The sequence below is a fragment of the Quercus robur genome, chromosome 8 (genome assembly GCF_932294415.1).
Source record: "Quercus robur chromosome 8, dhQueRobu3.1, whole genome shotgun sequence".
In the NCBI taxonomy this organism is placed as follows: domain Eukaryota; kingdom Viridiplantae; phylum Streptophyta; class Magnoliopsida; order Fagales; family Fagaceae; genus Quercus; species Quercus robur.
The window spans coordinates 4,873,681-4,893,658 of NC_065541.1; the positions used below are offsets into that span (position 1 = coordinate 4,873,681).

Here is a 19,978-nt window from a genome sequence, read left to right on the forward strand (position 1 = left end):
CGGATGTGTTGTCAGCGTGCAAAGACAGTTCTTCCACCTTGCACTTTGTTTGCCCGACACAAGTAATTGAGAATTTGAGAGAGCTTCAAATCTTCCAAACTAGATTCTGCTATCTTTATCTTCCGATCCATCTGCTTTATGTTGATCTTTGGAGGCTTTTGCTCCACATTTTCATCCATATTATGTATATTGTAACCTTGAGAAAAATATAAGACATTACAAATCAAACGAACAATCACAAAAGCTGTTGAATATGAATTTTTATATTATATTTATATGGCATGTCACAAGATGCAATTTTCAATAGTATCACTTTTTTTTAATGGCAAGACAATGTTACTAATTTGACTTTTTATTTTTATTTTTTATTATTATTGATTTGGTGAAAGGGTAGTTCAACTTAGATTTTTATATAAGTTATCTGTAAATTTTATTGTCATAATTTTGAATCTTCATTATTCAGAAACACTGATCAAAATCCACCACTTGGAAATCTATCCTGCTGAGGAAAAACCTATTACTCAAAGTGTAAAGTTGTGATTTACAACTATGTTTTATGTTGGCTTTATTCCATGACAAAAAGTGTTGTAATTGCTCTAATTTTGTTCCTTGTATTTTGTGAGATTTTATTGTATTGGGTTTAGTATTAAATTGGTGAAGACTCAAGCTTAAATGAAGAATCAATAGATTTCGCGAGAAGCTCGCGAGAAGCTAAGCCGTGAAAGAGCATGTGAGGAGCACATGACTAGAAGCTGAAGAGTCGTGCCAGGCTATCGTTTTCGCGAGTGTCTCGCGGGTAAGGCCTTCCCGCGACCGCGAGACAATCGCGAAACATTTTGCCTGGAGGATTTTTATGTGTGAATTCCTTACCCTTCACCCATACTATATATACCCTCATTACCCACAAATGTAAAAGAGGTTATTCAAAGAGAAAAACCCTAGATAGGTTTTCTACAACACACACACCCATCTTTTTAAGAGAGAGCTACTCATCCTTAGTGAGAATTAATTGTAGCCTCTTCTCCTTCCCTCTCCCATTATCATACCTTGAGAGGAGATTTGTACCCAAACACAATCCACACATTTTCAGAGTGTAGTGAGTGTTTTTGGTGTTGCTGGAAAGTATCGGAAGATGCCAAGGTTGGCGGATGCAATATGGAGCTTGTTGCGGGATCCGGAGAGCTAGACAAGACACGGTTCCGAGAAGCCTTGTTGGAGTAGGAGTTTGGAGGGCTTAGGTACATCGGGTAGATTAGGCTTGGAGGGTCTCTTGCTAACCCATGTATCCCAACTGATTGTCTAGTAGATCGATTACTGCTTGGAGGGCGGCGGAGAGGTTTTTTGCCGAGTTCTTCGGTTTCCTCTTCGATAACACATCGGCGTGTTATCTGTGTTTGCATCTCTTTTCCCTACTCTTGTTCATTTCATTTTACTGCTATGTTGCTTTAAATATGGATTAGAGTAGCTCTCTTGCTTGTATGCTTGTGTTTACACTATTCCGCACTTAGTATTAAGTTAGTGTAAAATCAACCAAGCCGTAACTTTAAAATTGGGGTTCTAAACAAGCTCTTGTGTTTTCAACACATTTTCGAGCTTTCACAAAGGTCTACACTAGCAAAGTGGAATTGAAGAACATTTCTATTTCTGGTTTGATTTAGTTGCTTATTGGCTTTATCTATGAACACTTTTATTGAATAATTTACTCAAATGCACTCTCTAAATTGAAATTGGGAACTATCTTATTGAATGAGAGTGAATAAGTACATTTACATAGAGGTTCAATTCAACTCAGCTATTTATAGTGCAAAATAAAAATTCAGAAAAAGGAAATTGCATATCAATAACTAACTCAGATAGCCGTTACACAGTGATAACTAAAAATATAACGAACTCCACTATTTCTAATTCTAGACCAATCACTATGCAACGTGTGTCAAACTGATTGTTTTTAATCTCACGTGATGCACACGTGAAACCCTTTATGTCTTGTGACACCGTTTCATAAACACATGTACTCCCTAAAGAGGAGACGACACCGTTTCCAACCAAAAAAAAAAAAAACATTTTACTTCAGGCCTCTATAAAAAATAAAAATTAAAAAAGTTGTATGGTCTCGGGAAAATTCGAAATCAAAGATTTTTTAATCTAAATGTGAAAAGGAGAATTTCAAGTGAAATTGAGAAAATTCATTTTTATTTTATGAATTTTATTATGTATCAAGTGTTATGTTATTTTGAATTTGTATAGTCTTGAATACATTTTTAGATTTATAATATTTAATTTGGAAAATTATACAATACTCCGATAGTGCGATAAAAATTGTATAATTACTCATTAAATTTGAAACATAAAATTAATCTATTTCAAATTAATGGACTTACTTGGGTAGGATAAGGTTAATAGACCAATAAGAAGAAGGTGAGGCATTGGTCTTTACTCATTTTACTGGGCTAAACCCAGAAACCTTTCTTGCATATGGACATTGAAAATTTCCTGTCCACAAACAATGATCCATATTCTTAACTTTTAAGTTTGGGCTTCTTTGGAGGGTCCTATTTCCGATGGCTGTGTAGTCTATTTGGTTGAATCGCATTGTATATAGATCGGACTCTATTAATAGTCTTGTGCAAGAACAACTTCGTCCAGTCTTGTGAAAGACAATTTTCTATCAAACACAATTGCCTATAAATTGTGAAAGCGAAATTATATTTTCTATCTCCACATGGGTTGAATTACTATTAAACTCAGTGGATATAATAAATGAAGAGTGAATGACCTATTTTGAAATTTTTTGAGATAGTTACGATATGCTTCTAACCCTTAGTTTAATAGTATAATTAGGTATAAAGATTTGGATTCTATTTCTCCTTATAAAAGAAAACAAGATATGTACTAAGCTACAAGTCTCTTGGCAATGAACAAATTATTTGAATTTATCTTTAATTTGTACTTTTTAGAGTATTATTCTTTGTCAATATGCAAACTTTGATGGAGTTAAGGGAAAAGCAATGGAGAGATAGAAAATAAAAAGCCTTTGTCAATACTTTGGAAGTTTTGCATAAAGTTGCATCACTTTGACTTTGATGGTTTGCACGGACAAACAGACTACAAATAAATTAAAGATAGGAATAGGACACTAAAATAAACAAAAAAGAAGCGTAATGGAACATACTCAATATTATTTGTTGGAAAAAGAAGTTAAGAAGACTCACATTAATTATTTCCATTTGATTAGAAGATGATTTTATTTAGGGGGAAAATTGATGAGAATATCAATTGATTAGAAGATGAAAGAAATTCACATGTTAGTACATTCTCATAGTAAAAAATAGGAGAATTATGAATATAAAACCAGCGTGCCATTGGTTTAATCCCCATGTTAAATAGAGAGCAACTGAGCTTGGAGTGAGTCACTGATGCAGAGAGGTTAGTACCAATGGTACCTCCAGGGGGCAGGCTAGAATTCTGATGGTGTTGACAACGGAAGGACCTCACATGTGTTGTCGGCAAGCAAAGACAGTTCTTCCACCTTACACTTTGCATTAGCTCCCCTGTGAATTTTGTGACACAAGTAAATGAGAGTGCTTTAAATCAACCAAACTAAATTCTGCTCTCTTTATCATCCAATATTCCAATCCATCTGCTTTAGGTTGCTCTTTGGAGGCCTTTTCTCAACACTTTCATTCATATTTTTTCTGTTGCAACCTTGAGAAAAATATAAGACAAAACAAATGAACAATTGCAAAATCTGTTGAATATGAATTCCTATATTACATTTATATGGCATGTCACAAGCTACAATTTTCAATAGTATCACAGATAGAACTTATCCCAATGACAGAAATAGGCAAAAAAATAAATAATAAATAAAAGAAATTCTAGTTTAGGAGCATTGAACATAGCAAATGTTTAGAGTAACTAGCTTACCTGAAAATTAAAAGTCTGAGGAAGGAAACAGACTCCTATAATGATTTCTTCTCTCCCACAAAAGAAAAATGGAAAATTCCACATTAGAAATATGGAACAAAATTTGACAACATTGTATGCTAAGGTTCTTAGATACTATAGCTTGAAAAGAGAGTCTTATGTCTCTGGTAGTAGAGGCTCTTGTGGATGATGTATCTGGTTTCCAGATCTGAACAAAAACAATTGAGGACATTCCCCAATCCGTACAAAGAACGTTATTAGTACCAGTTATCTAATTATATATATATATATATATATATATATATATAAATCGATCATTCTTTCATTTTCTCCTCTTGTAACTATAAGGCATCTCACTTTCCTTATCCGTAAAGAATTAATTAATCCACTTGACCAGTTACCTCCACCACAACCATCACCATGACCATCACCACTGGGTGGTAATCCAAAGTCCCACCATCATTGAGTTGTGGCCAAATCCTTGCCTGAAATTTCAGTTTAACCATTATATGCCATTTGAAATATCGAATCTCACAGAATTTCAGAAAGAAAGCATAAGTGAACCTGCATTTAGATGTATCAACAAGTGAAAATGTATGTAACCACCCCTATACCATAAACCCATAAAAAGGATTACACAAAAAAGGAAATACAATGCTTTGATTAAGCAATTGGCGACAGACGTTGGTTGCCAAGGACAGGCCAAATTATGACTTGGTTCCTAAAACTAATCCAACTTCAAAAAGAACTCAGCTGGCATGTATTAAACTGAACAGAGCAATACAACTATCATTTGATGAATCCCACAAAGGATCCTTGAAGCAACATTTATACCAAGGAGCCAAGAAAAATACCTATTACGAGTACCAAGACTCCATTTTAGCAAATAAAAAAGCAGAAAAGGAGACAACTTTGAAATTTCAACTGTATGAATTCAGAGCAACCAATGGTACAGGGTATTGCTATGCCACTGCAGACAAGCTACTCACACCCACCAATGACATAAGGCAGGCAGTTCTGTGTCTGGCTAGCCAAAGCGATTCCGTTAATATTAAATGTAGTTTGACTAATGATTGATACATGGAAATAGCTATTACTAGGAATGTGAGTAATTGTTGGAGCCATCCGTGTAACAGTTTGAGTTTTCTCAGCAGAGCATCTTGCATTCTGCAGAAGAAATCAGAGAGGCAGAGAAAAAGGTTTTAACCCAAAAAAAGAGCAATATCAAGAATCCATAGAATCCCTGGTTTCCTAACCTCAATTTGCAAGCATCTATGAAGAAAAAAAATACAAAAGAATTCACCAATTGTGTATGTAGATGCGTGTTCCATAACTTCATTTATAATCTGAATACATTTATCAGGATTTTCTAATTGTTGTTCTTTGCTTTTCATCAGAGGGTGATGCATAACATAACCTGAATGCAAAAAAAAAAAAAAAAAAAAAAAGATGCAGTAGCATAATCCTAAAGTCACAGATAAGCTCTACCATTGACTGTATCAAGACACTGTGTTCAGAAAATTTCCAAACCAGCTGATTAGTAACTGATTCTAAGACAACTCTTAAGTGAGACTGAAATTTAAAATTTCAAGCACATGAAAATCCCTAAAAGACTCTTAAACTTTGGCTAGCCTTAAAAGGGCTGTAAGGGTCATTACCTTCATGCAAGAGGTCAAAGTATTACTGATGCATGTTAGAAAATGCCAAATCATGACATAGAGGTAACAAGGAATTAAAGATAACATTTACTGCTCACTATTTTCACATTCTAACAAATGTAAAATCTGTAGAATTTACGTTGAACACATAATTTATATTAGACGAGATAAATCTACAACATGAGACACGAAAGACATAGATAACAAGTAATTGGGGATATGAAAGAATTAACTTACCAAGCGAAATGACATATATCAGAAGCAGACTGCATATGGCTAGAATGCAAGATACGTCTTCTATTATTAATAGTAAAAAATTGGGCACCAATACCTAGCCATCAAGGTTCAGCAATCTTAAGTGACCTCCTTTTTCCATTGAAGTTCTGAAATGACATGAAAAGTTTCACAAGATTAGATCTAGTATGCATATTCTGCCCCATGCATTGACCCTCTATTTTCTTGCATACACAAAACAGTTAAGTAGCATTGTTAAAATCAAGAACTAAAAGCTCTCTTCAAAATATCCAATAAAATAGAACTCCAAAGAATGCACTTGTACATATAGTACGATATGAAGGAAGTTTTTTCTTCAAAAAAAATTTGAAAGATAATAAATATTTCCTGTCCAAATAGTGACACCAAAAGTAATGATGAAATAAATTAAACATAAGTATTCTGTCTCTCCCTCTATCTCTCACACTCAAATCTTTATCTTCATAATATATGGGGGGCCAAAAGTTTGAATTCCCTAAAAGTGATAATCAAGTAAACCACCACATTTAGTTGGGATTGAACTTGATTTGGTCCGAATGAGAACTTGGATCAAACTAATCTAGGGGATGTACCAGCTTATCTAAGAAAAATCTGACTCATATTTCTTAATCATTTGTTATATAATTTTTGGTTTAAAAAAAAAAAAAAAAAAAACCCTCTATTTTGCACCTTTAGCAACCAAAGAACACATACTAAATCATTGTACTCAAACATCTAGATTACATGAAGAAAGTCATCATGTATACCTAGTGGTAACTGAGGCAAGGTGGCAACAGTATTTGTAGTCAACATCAGCATCTAGATTGTTGTGGAACAACAACCTGCAACAATAGCAGTATGCTAGAGTAGAATTCATGCAATGACAAGAAACATATAAAATTTATCAAGTAAATTAAGAGTTAAAATACTGAAGAAATTAACAGTAGGAAAAAGAAACATAAAAAACATTATGATAAATATAAAATTGGCTATCCAGTGTATTTATCTTGAACCAGATGATCCAAAATAGTAAAATTTTATTCCAAATGTTATACACCAAACAGACACACAAACACAATTTTATATTAACTAAGGTTGCTTGTTATATGAAAAAAATTATCAGTATTATTAAATTCATATAAATTACAATTAAAAGCATACCAAAAATAAGGGAACAGTTTTTTTCCTGCACCATTATACATTAATTACATCAAGCTTTGGATTAAATCGTGGGTTAAAGACCCAATGATGCGTGTGTAATCTTTCGAATCAAAAAGAGAGAGGACAAATGAATAACATCATTACTCATCATCATAAAACCATGGCATTCTTATAGTCAAACACTTTGAAAGCTCTCAACTTTTGCACATTCCACATTCAATCAAAAATCCATGTGATAATGTGAAAATCACAGCAAGCAATAAAATTCAATTCCTAAGACATCATGAAAGCTGTAAATCATACAAATCAACTAAAAAATATCACATCCTAGCTAAATTAGTCCACTTTTTTTTCCCCAAAGTTCATATGAATGCTCCTAAGTACAAACTGCCTGGTGCCAATCCACCTAACATAACACTCATAAGGGATCTAATGGTTGAATAAAAGCAGGGCCGACCTAAGAAAATGTGGGGCCTTTGGCGAAAATTTTATATGGGGCATTTTTATATGTACACATTAATTAAATAAAATTATATAATACTAATTGAATTAAGACTAATTTGATGTAAATACAGAAATTAATGAATAATACTAATTAAACTAAGGTTAATTTCATATAGAGGATTGAATATCATAGATGAACCATAAATTTAAACAAAAGAACTAAAAAAAATATTTTTTTTATAAAAAAAAAACTTATTTTAACTTGGGATATATGACTATGCATAGTTATTTTTTAAATTTAACTTGTAATTTAAATTTAAATTTTATATATTTTTTAAGAGGTAGAGATAAATATTATTTGGTGTGTGACTTTGTAGGAGATTAGTTTACAAAAATTAAGGTCTTAAACTATTAGAGAATATTAGTCATCATTGATGATCTATCACATTTGCAACATCTTTTTTGAAACATTTTAGGGTTTTAATTGGTTTAAATTTCTATTGGTCTCCTATTTTGGAATCTTTGTTAGAAATGAAAAAAAAAAAAAATGCTGAAGATATTAAAAAATGTTCATAATATAATATAATAATGACTGTAATTGATTAATTTCAACAACTTAACTTATTTGTATTTAAATTACTTTTTTATGTGATAGGTGATATATCAATTAAACTTATAGTAAAATTTGTAATATCTTTAGCACCACTCTTTAAAAAAATATCAATTATTTAAAAAAAAGTTATATTTTTATGAAATTTAGGACCTTTTACAAAGGAAAATGAGGCCTTTTCTTAATAGAAATTTTTTTTATTTTGTTGTGGGCCTTAGGCCTAGACTTGAGCTGCCTAGGCCTTGGGCCAACCCTGAATAAAAGATTTGGGCTCAATTCCTAATTGCATCAAAAATCGATTGGTGTTTTGATATAAGGAAATCACATTTGTCATAGGTTAAAACTCTATCCAAAAACACTCATAAGTCATATTTCTGTGTTTCTAAAGCATAACATTGGAAAAGGCGGCGTTTTATTTTAATGCTATAATATGAGAAACCCTTTGCTCTTATTTGAGATAACCATTAAATCAAAGCAATCTCTCAGACCTCAAAACAGAAAAACCAATCACACAATTAACCCGATACATAAGCTCAACATGATAACCCATTTCAACTATTGAGAAACAAAGATTTCAGAGTCATACAATTTTAATTTTTAATTAGAGAGCATCCTAATACATTACCAAACAAACAATAAAACATAAACAATGAATTAAAGATGAAACCTTCCAGCACAAAGAGCAGAACTTTAAATTCAAAACGCCTCTTGATCATCAGATCATGCTGCGTTTGGTAGCCGAGAAAACTCAAGAAAAAAGAAGAAGAAGAAGAAGAAGAAGACTCCCTCACCTTTCACTTCTTGTGCTCTGCAATAATAATAATAGCTCACCAAGACGAAGATCCGACAAACAGAACAAAAGGAGGACTTATCTGGCAACCCAATTCAAGAGCCTCAATCTTTTATCCAGAACTAACTTTCTTTCTTTTTCTCTGTTTTCTCTCTGTTTCTCGCTAACCAATCAAGAAAAATAATCGGATTTACAAGGGCGGTGACGGTGATCACTTTTTTTTAGATGGACGGTAATCTGTTTACTCTTTTTGGGTACTATATATATTTTAAAAAAATTTTATTGTATGAATTCATTCAAAAGAAAAGGCAGAAGGTACGTCACGGAGCAGAATAATCCCTACTGCCTAAAATACAATTTAGGCACTAACATTGTCCAAAAATCATTTTGATTCTTTAAGTTTGAAATTGATTATTTTAGTCAGATAACTTTACAAAAATATTTGAATAATTTTGCACAAAAGTCATTTTAGCCCTTTGATGATTCACTTTTGTCCAAAAATTTTGTCCAAAAATCACTCAAAATGATGGGCTAAAATGAATTGTTGGGTAAGATTACCAAATGACCATTTTCAAAATTAAAGTACTTACATAATTTTAAAAAAAGTTAAAATGACCGACTACAATTTTTATTTTTTTTTTATCAGACCAACTTCAAACTTAAATGTCCAAAAAATTTAAAAAAAAAAAATGTCCAAAAAAGATTTTTGAGCAATGTTAGTGGTGTAAATTACATTTTTTTGCCTATATTTTAAAGAAGTCTGGGCCTTGTAATTGAGCTGAATTTCGAGTTGGGTTGGGCTATGGAGTGAGGGTATAATATCAATTGTTGAGAGCACTATTAAGATTTAAGTCCATATCTCTTGACTGTAAGCCTGAAACGCTGTAAACCGGTAAACGTTTATCTACAGACTTCAAAACACAGATTTGTGCATGGAAAAAAGAATCCGAAGTTCCTTAACACAGAAAAATGATTAAAAGAACAAAAAGAAAAGAAAAGTAACGCATCAATGTTTTACTTTTAAATTGCTTTGCTTTGCTTGTTTACGTAAAAGACAAATTCCTTGCCTTCATATTTGGTTTTGGAATTTCTTTACATCTCTGGTTTCTATAAATTTGGACCAAATGATATAGAAACTCTACGTCTCCGTTTCCTTTCTATAGCATTGTGCTGTTCTTTCTTCTCTATCCCTTTATCAAAACTATAACTATTCAATCACCTGCACCCATATCAATGATCATATGTAAAGCAAAAAGTGTTGCCAAACTCTAAAAAAAAATAGGTTTCGTCCTACGTTTTTTCTAAAAACTGCTAGGAAAAACGTTACTCTTAAGAATAGTAGTATCCACGCACAGGGGTACGACTTACGAGGGAGTGGAGTTTACGATTTCCACTGGGTGTTTTCAAGTGAGACCACATTTTCTTCCGCAGCTCAGGTCTGGTCTAATTTGCTCATCTTACATTTTGATTGTGTCTACAAAAATCTTTGTTATTTTCTACTTATAATTGTTAGATTCTAATTATCTATGGCTTTGCTAGGTTTATATTCTCTTTAGTTTTAGTTTTAGGTTGTTTTAATTTGCATTGTAATGATTTCTTCTTCAACTGTGGATATGGTTGTTATATATATACAATATCTATCTATTATAGTATATAAAAGCTGAAATCTATATTCTATACATAAAAGAATAAGCAGGAAAAATAATCGGATTTACAATGGCGGTGTCGGGTGATGAGTGTTTATTCTTTTTGGGTACTATTATATTTTAAATGGAGTCTGGGCCTTCTAAATTGGGATGAATTTCGAGTTGGGTTAGGCTACGGAGTGAGAGCATAATGTCCATTGTTGAGCACTATTAAGTCCAGAGCTATAGACTAACGTTTATGTACAGAATTCAAAATTAAAAGACAGATTTGTGTATAGAATGAAGACTCAGAAGCTCCTTAACACAGAAAAATTATAAAAATAACAAAAATAAAAGAAAAATGAGAGCATCAAGAGGTTTACTTTTAATTTACCTTGCTTTGCTTTGCTTGTTTATGTAAGAAAAATTCCTTGCCGTCTTATTTGGTTTTGGAATTTTTCTTTACATCTTTGGTTTCTATAAATTTGGAGCAATTGATAGAGAAATCCCATGTCTCTGTTTCTCTTCAATAGCACTGTGTGGCTCTTTTTGTCTATATCCATCCCTCAAACAAAAATAGATCGAATCACCTGCAGCCATATTTCTTCGTCAGCTCAGGTCAGATCTAAATCTAATTCGCTCTATATAAAAAGGAAAAGAACCTCTCTTATTTTCAACTCACTCTTAAAACGGAAAAACCTTAGAATTGTCTGAAGTATAATCTATTTCAAGTCGAGGCATAGCCGCATAGGTGTCCGTCACGTGCATTTTTCTATTATTATTACAAATTAAACTAATATTAAAGTACATTTATGGTTGCTAAAATAATCGTGTAAATTAAAACATACTCATTGTAGGCCAAGGCCAATTTGCCTTACGCCTAAAGTCTCCAATTTAAAATGGACCTAAAATTATACCATAATAATTGGTTTCTCAAATGCTAACAACAATAATATGTGTAATATATAATTTATGACGTCCTTAATTAACTTTCATAAAAATTTGTTTTTCAACCCTAAATTAATGTTCTACTACTTTTCATCTTTTTTTATGTCCGTTTGTTTATGTCCTATGTGGCCCAACGAGTGCTAACATGGTATTAGACTTAGACTAAACCATTTTATTTTTATAAAAATATATGGATATGTGTCTCACAATGATTCACACACATGGATTAAATATTTAAGTAAGACAAATTTATCCCTAATACCCACACAACCCAATTGAAATCTTAGCCCTAGTCTTGCGTTAATACTGATAAAAAAAATCCCCAAACCTGTCAATCAGTGGCCAAAAATATTGTAGAAACGGTAAAAGTTAATACTAATTAAAAAACATTTTTTTAAAAAACTAATTAAGTTAAAAAAAATTGTAACAAAGTAATGAACGTGGATTGATGTATCACATGACCAACCCACGTTATAATTGGTAAAGAGAAGGTGTTAACCATTAAATGTGTGTGGAGAAGGTGATAAATTTTGTTCAAAATATATGATGTGATAGTAAGTACATAGGTAAGACAAAAGAAGAAGAAGAAGATAAATAGTGGAAATAAAGAGATAAAAAGTATAGGATAAATGAGGCTTTAATCTTGTCTCTTCACCTATAATAAAAAAGAGCAATGCTAGAGGGAAGACTAGAGAAAAGCGTTACATTCCACTATGGCCGATTAGATAAAACGTTTCAATAAAAAATTTGAAAGGAAGACTAGAAAAAAGCAGGTCAATTTTTTTGTCTCCCACTATAGTAGAACGGAAAAAAAAATATTCATCCACTAAGCCAGAGGGAATTCTTAACATCATTATTTGTAGTCTTTTTAAAACTAGAGAACTCAATAGAGCAATCTATAGAGAAATTACAGATTGCTATTCCTTTTTCCCAAAGCAATGGCACAATCTTTCTCTTTGCTTTTTTTCATTTTCTCCTTTCATCATCTTTAGCCATAGAAGTGATTTCTTGTCAGGCAAAATACATCTATAGGACTCTTTTTCTAAGCTTTAAGCATACAAAAATAACTTCAATAAGTGAATTTTGTAATGTAAGATGTCAAGCACTTTTGCAAAATTAGCTTAGATATGTACTTCTATTTTATGTGTGGAATAACTATCATACATTTATGTTCAGGTTGAAGTTGTTGCTTTGTCTATTTAAGAAGAAAATGAGGTTGAATTTAAAGAAGTAGAGGTGCAATTTAAAGATCAGGTACTCATGTTTTTGATGCCTTTTATTGGAACTACCTGAAATGAATTTATTATGTTTTATTTGTTTTTTAGCATGGGAATTGAACCCATTTTGTCACTAATTTTCTTGAATTGTTAGTAAAGAACTTAAACTGGAATTTCATAATTTCTTATAATAATTTTAATTAAAAATGATCAAAAACAGTAAAACACTATGACAATGGATTTTTCTTCTTTTACATCTTTTGGCATAATTAATCATCTTATGATAGCATCATGTGTAATGGGAAAGACAAGATACTGAATTCACATAATTCTAAGATCCAAAAATAAAACCAATCACACAATTAACCCAATACATAAGCTCACCATCAATAACCCATTCAAAAAATAAAATAAAATAAACAACAAATTCACAGTCATACATCTTTACTTTTTTTATTACAAAACATCCTGATACATTACCAAACAAACAACAAAACATAAACAATAAAAAAAGATGAAAATATTCTAGTACAAAGAAGAAAACATCAAATTTATAATGTCCTTGTCATAGTGCATTTGTTTGTGAGGAAAACACTTGGAAAAAAGATAGAAATATATGTAAAACTTCAACTAGTCCAAGGGCTGTAATCAAATCAAGCCGAGTAGTGAATTTCCAAGCTCAGCTTGACAATAACAATAACATATTTGTTTGTTTTTAGGCCCCTTAAAACACAACTAAATTAACCTAGTTAATTAGCCAAGTGATTACTTAGTCAAATTATCAAATCTAGGTTAACACACATATATCATATTATTATAAAGTTCGGAAAATAAAGAACATAACAATATGATAACCCAAGAAAACCAAACCGGTAAAAAACCTGGGGAGGATTTAACTTAGCTATCCTCAAGGTAAACTGAATCCACTATGAAAGAATTTAAGTTTACACAATAGCGACTTAAACCACTAACATCCTATTGCTACATTGAGTAGGAAACTTACTACCACGACCACGTGACAGCTCCAAGTCCAAGGATTCCCAACAAGTACAAGCACTCCCGCTTGTGTATCTTTAAGCTCTTGAAAGCAGCAACTGAATCAATCACCAAACTCTTGACATCAATCTTGAGATTGGAAACCCTAAGTGTATATGAAGGCAAACACCTCTAGATCTCATAGAAAATTCACACACACAACATAAAGTGCAACCCTAAAACATGGCTAGGGTTTTCCCTTTTATACTTAAGGCAAAACATAAAACCTTACATGTCAAACGGGCTTGGGCTGAGTTGGAAATTTTACAGAAAAATCAATTTGCACGACTTTCGATTGATCGAGTCTAATTCTCGATCGATCAAGCTAGGTAGATTTACACAGTAAATCCTGCAGTAATTTGATTCCAACTTTACATAAAAACACATACTTTGAGCAAGTCTAAACAAGACTAAAACGTTTTGATCATGGTTTGCCAACATTACAAAATGAAGTTCTAATACATTAGCCCACGTTGGATAATTATCCTCAGTCAGGTGTGGAGCAACGAGGATCGCACCAGGAGATTCACCATGATGCAAAAAGAATGGACTGCGAGGATCTTCCATTGGAGAAAGCTCGCGATGCGAAGAAGTAGATGAGAAAGTTTCTGTGTTTGACGCCATTGATAAAGGCTCAAGCTCTGATACCATATAAGAAAGTATAGAAACTTTGAAGGAGAAATGGAGAAAATAATATGTGAGAGAGAGAATGAAAAATTCTGATTTCAATTTGATAATGAATCTATACAAGCTCTGCGTCTAAATACCAAAAACAGAGACCTGGAAAAATCCCCAAAACAGTTACATCCCAAATCAGTTACAGCACGTGTGTCATTCTGTTATTCCACGTGTGAGACTCTTCCAACTTAAATACATGGAAAGCTACAAGTAGTTTTATATACAGAAAATACAAAACTACAACAACTAAACTACACTAATGTCGTTTAGACAGAAATATTATTTCTTCGCTGCTTTCTTCTTTTGCTTCATTTCTTTTCTATCTTTCTGATGTGAGCAATCTTGATAAAAGAACACAAACTAAATCACTGTACTCAACTGTGGAACAACAACCTGCTAAAATAGCAGTCTGCTAGCTAGAGCAGAATTAACGTTAACAATGGGAAAAAGAAACATAATGATAAATCTTAATTAAATTAGTTATCCTGTAGATTTGTATCTGGAATTAGATGATCCAAAATAGTAGACTTATATTCCAACTACAACAAACAGACAAAAAAAACAAATTTACATTTCCTACCATTGCTTTTGATGTGAAAAAAGAAAAAAGAAAAAAAGATAGTTGTTATAAAATTCATATAAAATTGAATTAAAAGCATTCCAACTTTTTTTTTAAAAGGGGGAAGCAAAGGTCATATAGCAGCAAGAGTAATTTATAATTAGGAACAATTTTTGTCCTGTGCCCTTATACAATACTAATCCCATCTAGTTTTGGATTAAACCGTAAAGGTGTATTTGAAAGATAATGTTACAATAAAAACTCAAATTAAGAAGAATACCCATTTTCTTGTTGAGAACTAATCATATTAGAACAGAGTGAATTAGATAGAACTACAGTGTTTCACTGCTCTTGTAGCAAAAGAGTTGTTGATGGAAGTTCTCAAGTCCCTAAAGTTAAAAGCACCTAGCCAAGGGTCATCTTTCCTAATGGAAAGAAGAAAAACACTGACAATGAGTTCTAACCCAATGGTGCATCGTATTGCCTTCCAATAGTCAAACACCCTAAAAATTCTCAACGTTTGCTTATTCCATATTCCACCAAAAAAGATCCATGTAGTTGTGTGGAAAGCACAGCAAGCAATAAAAATCAATTCCTGAGGTGTTGACTTGTGAGACCTGTAAATCACACAACTCAACTAAACAAAATCTCATACTACCTAAATTAGTCCAATTATTTTCCTCCAAGTTTCTATGAATTTTCCTATGTTTGAACTGCTTAGTGCCAATGTACCTAACGTAACACTCATATCTCTTTGTTTCCAAAAGATCACTCACAACATATCAATAGGAGAAACCCCTTGCAATTTTTTGAGATAATTATTGAATAAATAAAAAAATCCCTCAGACCCAAAAATAAAAACCAATCACACAATTAAGTCAATACATAAGCTCAACATCAATAACCCATTTCAAAATAATTACAAAACACCCTCATACATTACTTACCAGACATATAACAAAACATAAACAATGAATAAAGATGAAAATCTTCAAGCACAAAGAACAAAATTTTCAAATTCAAAACGTTTTGATAATGCTGCGTTTGAAGACTATACATAGAACTACGAAATGAATGGAACTTAAAACTCGGCTCAAGGTTCAAGACCTCATATTGGGAGATTTATTTCTTCTTCGCTAACCAAACAGAGATTTATACCTTAAACGGCGGTGATGACCGATTTTCATTTTTATTTTATTTTATTTTATTTATTTACTTAATTGGGCTGAATTTAAAGTTGGGTTGGGCTTTGGAGTGAGAGTATAATGTCCCAAGTTGAGCCCAATTATGTCCATACCTTAAATAGATAGTGTTGGCCCACTTTGTGCTTTAAATTTTTTTTTTTTTTTTTTAAGAGAACTCTTTCTTTAATATTCTTCTATGATTGAAAGATTTATTTTGAGAAGAATATGATTGAAAGATTAAAGATCTCATACCTCATATGTTTTTTTTTTTTTTTTTTTTTTTTCATAAAGTGTTAGAGGTGGTAATCTTTATTCAATCTTTTTTTTAACCATCTCAAATATTTGTCAATATTTATTTTTTATTTTTGGTAAAAGATATTTATCATTAATGTTTCTGGAGCAAATCATTATACAAGATTAATCATAGATTTAAATAATTCCAAACAACTTATTAAGAATACGATTTTCAAAGACAAATTACCTGCATATATGGCCCTCAAGGCATCATAGCAATGGTCGCTACTAAAGAGCAAATAATATGATAATTTCAAAAGTCTATACCAAGTTGAAACTCATTGATAGAATTCATATTAGTACGTTCACTCCCACCTACCAATTGGTTTTGTATATAGCTACCGACAATGTGAAAGCCTTCCCACTAACATTGGCACATTGTTGAATATGAGAATATCTACAAAATTTCTCAAGAAATAGACAATTGAAAGGTAGAGGAGAAAAGAAAATGCATGGTCCTTTAGTGGATAACTTTAAGAAAGTATAAAAGACTGAGAGCAGTAGGTCCATTTTTTGTCCCCCACATATTTTAGATTAGTGTTTACAGATTGCTATTGACTGAGGAAATACTTTAGATCATTTCTTTTTCCACAAAGCAATGTCAAAATCTGGCTCTCATCTTTTTTTCATTTTTTCCCAGCATCATCTTTGGCTATAGATGTGATCACTTGTAAAGCAAAATAAATCTATGAGACTCTGTTCCTAAGCCCCTAGCATATTTAGAAACTCTATGAAGTGAATTTTGTAATGTAACATGTGCTCTTTTCCAAGATTAGCTTATCTTAGACATTTATGTCAGGTTGAGGTTGCTGCTTTGTCTACTTGAGAAGAAAAACGAGTTCAACATAAAGATAAGGTACTATTTTGTTTCTGATGCCTTTCATTGGGACTACACGGAAAAGAGTTTATTATTCCATTTTATTTATTGTTACCAGGTGAAAGAGCCTATTTTGTATTGCAGAATGTATTCTACTTATCTAATTTAGAAATTATCAGAAACACCAAGATGAAGATTTTGTTTTCCTTGCATCTTTTGCCTTATTGTATCATTTATCATTACATTCAAAATTCTTCCTTAATCAATTTAGATACTAAATCCAAATAAATGAATAATTCTAAGCATATAGCTTGGCCATTTGGCTTAGTGAACTTACCTGACATATACTTTCATGTGTTTTTGTTTGCTTTTTATTGAAGAATGTTGCTGTCAAGAGCCAAGGACTCTTTCATTCAATTGCACATGATGGGCTGGTAAGGATCGATGGGGGGGTAACTCCAACTTATGGTTTTTCTGAGTACACAACAAATTTGTGAAGTTATTAAGGAGTGAAAGGATCTTGACCTTCTGCTCACAAGGTAATATTATAAAACAGAGGCGAGTTTTTTCCTTTAACATCTGAATGTTATTTTTGCTAATTTGACATTGGGTTGATTCATTTACATTTTAATGAGGCCACTTATTTAAGAAGGGAGGAGAAATGGCGGAGACTGCAGTTAGCCTAGTTTTTGAGAATTTGGTCCCATTGTTAGTTCAAGAAGCAAGATTACTGAAGGGTGTCCACAACAAAGTAGCAAGCATTAAAGACGAATTGGAGATTATTCAATCTTTCTTGAAGGATGCAGATGCTAGGGCTGAGCTAGAGAACATGAGCAATGTTGAGAAAACATGGGTGAAACAGATAAGGGAAGAAGCATATCACATTGAAGACACCATTGATGAATACATACTTCATTTAGCAAAAGGTCCTCTTGGGACAAGGCAACGCTTCCATTTCCTTCGAAACTTTTTTCAATTTTCCATAAAATTGAAAGCAAGACATGTGATAGCCTCTAAGATTAAAGATATCAGCATCAATCTCAAGGAAAAGAGAGAGATGGCTGTAAGATATCGCTTCAACACTATAGAGCAAGGGGGATTGAGCAACAATGCTAGAAGTGTTACATGGCATGACCCTCGGCTAGAATCCCTTTTCATTGAGGAAGCTAAGGTTGTGGGCATTATGTCACATAGAGACAAATTGATAAACTGGCTGGTAAAAGGACCATCTAATCGAACTGTGATTTCAGTGGTTGGCATTGGTGGTGTTGGCAAGACCACTCTTGTGAAGAAAATGTATGACAACAAGAAGGTGGTAGCACACTTTAATTTTCGTGCTTGGATCATTGTGTCTCAATCATACAAGAAGGAAGACCTATTCAGGGACATGATAAAGCAGTTCTATGTGGCAAGAAAGGAGTCTGCTCCTAAAGAAATTGACAAAATGGAAGAGATAAATCTTATTAAAGTATTAATGCAATATTTACATGAGCAGAGATATGTAGTTGTTCTTGATGATTTATGGGATACAAATTTTCTAGAATGTATAAAATTTGCCTTACCTGATGATGACAAAGGTAGTGGAATTGTAATCACAACTCGAAATGAGGATATTGTTCCATCTCACAATGAATCTTTGTCTTGTTATGTACACAAGCATCCACCTCTACCTTCAGATAAAGCTTTAGAACTATTCTACAAAAAGGTGTTCCAACCTGAAGAGGGGAATTGTCCCGATGAACTAGTTGAGTTGTCATGCAAAATAGTTGAGAGATGTGAAGGTTTGCCACTTGCAATTGTGGTTATAGGTGGCCTTTTGTCAAGCAAAGACAAGGTTGTCTTTGAGTGGAGTAAATTGCATGATAGTCTTAGTTTGGAGTTAGACACTAATTCACTTCTAAGAAGTATCTCCAAAATTTTATCTCTTAGTTATCATGATTTACCTTACTACCTCAAAGCTTGTTTCCTATATTTAGGCATGTTTCCAGAGGATTACTTCATAAATTGTGCAAGACTTATTCGACTTTGGATAGTTGAGGGCTTTGTAGTAAAAGAAAGGCATGGAAAAACTTTGGAAGAAGTTGCGCAAGAGTACTTGAACCAACTTGTTAAAAGAAGCTTGGTTCAAGTGACACGATGGGATTTTGTTGGTAAAACTCGAAGTTGTCGAGTTCATGATATGATTCGTGAGGTCATTCTTACAAGGTCGGAGGAATTAAATTTTTGTTTGGTTTCAATACAAAATTACTCAAATTTTAAGAGAATTGCCCGACGCCTCTCAATTACGAACAATGTAAATACTCCATTGCAGAGTATTTCTAATTCCCAAACTCGTTCTATTCTCATTTTTGGGTTAGATGAGTTACCCAATTCTTTTTTTACTACTTGTCTTGCAAATTTCAAGCTCATGAGAACAATGGATTTTGAAGGTGCTCCAATTAATTACATTCCTAAAGAAGTTGGAAACCTATTACATCTAAGATATTTAAGCCTTAGAGATACAAAAGTGAAAATGCTTCCTAAATCGATAGGTAAACTGCTCTACCTAGAGACTTTGGATTTGAAACGTTCCCTTGTGTCTGAACTACCACCAGAGATTAGTAGGCTCCATAAGCTACGATATCTTGCGGCGTACATTGAAGACAATAATGTAGAATACAATATTAACTTTAGACAAGCAGTAAAGATACCCAGTGGCATTGGGCATTTACAATCCTTACGAAAGCTTTATAAGATTGAAGCCAACAACAACACCCTTATAACAGAATTGGGGAGTTTG

At 32.6% G+C, this 19,978-nt stretch overlaps 1 protein-coding gene and 1 long non-coding RNA gene across 16 annotated transcripts in view; one reads left to right on the forward strand and one right to left on the reverse strand.

The window, feature by feature from the left end:
* LOC126694257 (disease resistance protein RPM1-like) overlaps positions 1 to 19,978 on the forward strand; it is a 214,486-nt gene that overhangs the window by 103,026 nt on the left and 91,482 nt on the right. The window contains exon 1 of one of the 14 annotated variants that reach the window (XM_050390395.1): positions 12,297 to 12,505. The exons of the other annotated variants lie outside the window; for them this stretch is intronic. The gene's annotated coding sequence lies outside the window, so the exon portion shown is untranslated. Of the gene's footprint in view, positions 1 to 12,296; positions 12,506 to 19,978 lie in introns of those variants that run through there. 14 annotated transcript variants of the gene reach the window in all.
* On the reverse strand, positions 3,951 to 9,441 carry LOC126697898 (uncharacterized). Of its 2 annotated transcripts, none has more exons than XR_007646285.1 (4): positions 8,844 to 9,441; positions 6,605 to 6,679; positions 5,823 to 5,968; positions 3,951 to 4,412 (listed from the first exon to the last, which is right to left on the reverse strand). It is a non-coding gene; the product is annotated as an uncharacterized LOC126697898 (long non-coding RNA). The 2 variants fall into 2 exon arrangements; XR_007646284.1 differs by having other exon boundaries at positions 8,720 to 9,441.